The 2,973-nt window shown below is 51.6% G+C and overlaps 1 non-coding gene across 1 annotated transcript; it reads right to left on the bottom strand.

Moving 5' to 3' along the window:
• Positions 1-1,345: 1,345 nt before the first annotated feature.
• Positions 1,346-1,427, bottom strand: TRNAS-GCU (transfer RNA serine (anticodon GCU)). The gene has a single exon. It is a non-coding gene; the product is annotated as a tRNA-Ser (tRNA).
• Positions 1,428-2,973: the final 1,546 nt, after the last annotated feature.

Here is a 2,973-nt window from a genome sequence, read left to right as displayed (position 1 = left end):
CCCTCCCAACCTTCTGGGCTCCTAGACCTATCCTAGTGTTATGTCTACACTATGATTAAAACACCCAGGTCACCTGTCTCAAAGCCCAGGTCAGCTGACTCAGGGTTATGGGACTTGGACTGCAAGACTATAAAATTTCAGTGCAGACATATGGACTTGAACCTAACCTCTGAGACCCCACGAGGGGTGAGGGTTTCTGAACCCAGGCTTCAGTGTGAACAGAAATATCTGCACCACTGTTTTTAGCCTCTCAGCTTTAGCTCCATGAGCCCAAGTCAGATGACCCAGGCCAGCCATCCTGCCATCTTTATCCCAGGAGAGATGGATTCTATGGGTACGCTCCCATTGCAATGGAAGCCCAGGTGTGGCACGCTGTGCTCAAAGCAGCACCCTGCAAGCCCCATATTCACCACTCTCATATAGTGATGATACATTTGAACAAAATCTGCCTGGTGAGGTATCATTTCAAAAATCTTGAACTGCTCATCTGTTGAACCTTAATGTCTTCTTGCATTCTATGTGCTCACATTGGTTTGGGAAGTTATGAAGTTTGCTCTGTGTGCATTACAGAAATATGTTATGAGGTTGGGAAATGCCCCCCACCAGCCTTTCAGGTGCGACAAGGGAGGAGCCAGACTCACTGCTGGCCCATTGAAGGTATCTACACTCCCAAGGACTATCCCAGAAACCTTGTACGATGCAGAATTCACCGAGATAATACAGCAACAATGGACACTGCTTGACTCACATCATAGCAAAGGAGCTTTCTAGAAAGTTGGAAGAAACTATGAAAGAGGGGAAGAGACATCATGACTTGGCATCTCTCCCCCACAAATCAACAGCTGGAAACACAAACTGGTTGACAAAACTGATTCATAAATCAGAAGATAATAATAATAATACATTCAAACCAAGGTCCCCAAATAGGTAGTACTGGTTTTTCAGCTGAAAATTTTCAGTTTGAGGAATTTTGTTTTCCCAATCAGACCTTGCCAAGGGAAGCAGGGAGAAAATGTTTGAGTTGCCTCCTTCAGAACAGCTTAGCCTAGACACTCTAGCTGTGAGTCACTGTCATGGCCTTGCTGAGAACTGGGGTATTTTAATAATTTGGGGAGGTCTCAGGGTGTTTGGGGGAAGATTATGAGGCTGTTACCTTTTGATATAAAAGCTAAGACATACAGGACTTGAGAATTTTATTTTTAGAAATCTGAGATTTAGACATTTTATTTAAAGCAAGGGGGTTTCTGAGCAGGGTTTTGTTTGCAGGAAGCAACATTGTTTGATCTGTCATTGTACCAAAGGGGAGATGGTGGTCTAGAAAGGAGGAGTGAAGACTAAATGCATCTGATGAGGATGGGACTTGAACCCATGCGTGCAGAGCACAATGGATTAGCAGTCCATCGCCTTAACCACTCGGTCACCTCATCCGAGATGTCAGGCAGTGGACAGGATGAGAAATCTAAGGCCAGCAGAGACAGGGACACTAAGGTGTTTTTAAATACTAAGCGGAAGCAGGGGCTGAATGAGCTCCCACCTCACTCCTACTGACCAGCTGTGGGAAAGGCTTCAGGAACAGACCATGTTTGCATAGACACAGCTACTCTGCCTAGGTATGCAGCATCATGGGGCCGCTTCCCCAAAATGACCAGTTTTAGCTGGTGGCTTGTTACAAATCACTCTAGCACTGAGTGGTATGAAATGTTATTATCCTTTCTGCATGAGTGAAGGGCAGCAGAACATACTTAGTCGGTCCTGATAGGTGAGGAATAGCTTTTATTGGACTGCATAGAAGTGATTCAGAACGTCACCCTAAAGCAGTGGTCCCCAAACATTTCACACTGTGCCCTCTTATCCATGGCTGTGGACCCTCGGAGCCATAGTTGAAAACTGGGGCAGGCAGTGGGGTGTTGCTTGCTGAAGAAAGGGGTGCAGACAGGGGCAAGGGGGTCGAGGCTGAGCTGGCAGTCACGGGCCGTGGATGAGGGTGGGGTTGGAAAAGAGCTGGGACAGAGTCAGGCTGACTGGTGCTCCCTCCATGGGGTCTGGCTCAGCCCCTGAGGTGCCCCTATGAAACTTCCTCTTTGTTCCTCTAGGAGTCATGCCCCAGATTTTTGGGACCACTGAACCCTACACGTTAAGCAGGGGCTAGTGATGCCAAAGCCCAGGGAAAGGGAGAACAAGTGCAGGGGCCCCAGCACTGGAACGAGGCCCCCTCTCTTCTGTCTGTGGCTCTGCCCCCTGCCACATCTTCCACCCACGGCCCCATCCACTATGTCACCTCTGTTCCACCCCTTCCCCCACTAGCCCCACCCTGTCACTCCTTTACCCCTGCCCCATTGTGGCCCCAAGACCAGAGAAGTTCTGTGCCCCTGCTGCAGCCCCCGGGCCGTAGCACGGAGTGAGAGCTCCTCCAGCCCTGGGGCTGACATGGGGCAGACTTTTCCAGGGGGACCTAATTTCTCCAGGGCCCCTAGTCTTTGGCTCCACTGGCCCTTGGTGACACAAGGTTTGGGGAGGCTGAGCCCCCCTGAGCCTCCATTAGGTGCTGCCCAGGCTACCGCTGCTCAGTGTGTGGCCAGTCTCTCTGTGTTCTCTGCTGTTTGTGCTGGGGAGCCTGGCTGGGCTTAGGGGTGGGGCCCCCCGGCAGCTGCCCAGGGCTCCAGGGGGTCAAAGGGCACTGTGTGCCAGTGCAAAGGTGCTCACTGCTCTCCCCTGCCCCAGTGCTCCTCCATGGCCCCATAGAGGTTTGCGGGGAGAGAGGAGCAACACTATGTGCTCCATGCATCCTGGTCACTTTCCCCACCTGGGCTGTGCTGTGAGGGGAGCATCAGAAGCTGCTGCTCTCTGCCCTCCCCTTATGCAGCCTGGCTGAGGAAAGTGACCCGGATGCAGGGAACTCAGATGATGCTTCTTGCCCCCGCACCCCACCCCCGCAGCTCCTAGGAGTGCCTGGAGGAGCAGCCTTCCAGGGAG

This window comes from Gopherus flavomarginatus (genome assembly GCF_025201925.1).
Source record: "Gopherus flavomarginatus isolate rGopFla2 chromosome 13 unlocalized genomic scaffold, rGopFla2.mat.asm SUPER_13_unloc_1, whole genome shotgun sequence".
Classification (NCBI taxonomy): Eukaryota; Metazoa; Chordata; order Testudines; family Testudinidae; genus Gopherus; species Gopherus flavomarginatus.
Note: the sequence above shows the minus strand (reverse complement) of the source record. Positions and strands in the feature narration are given on the sequence as shown.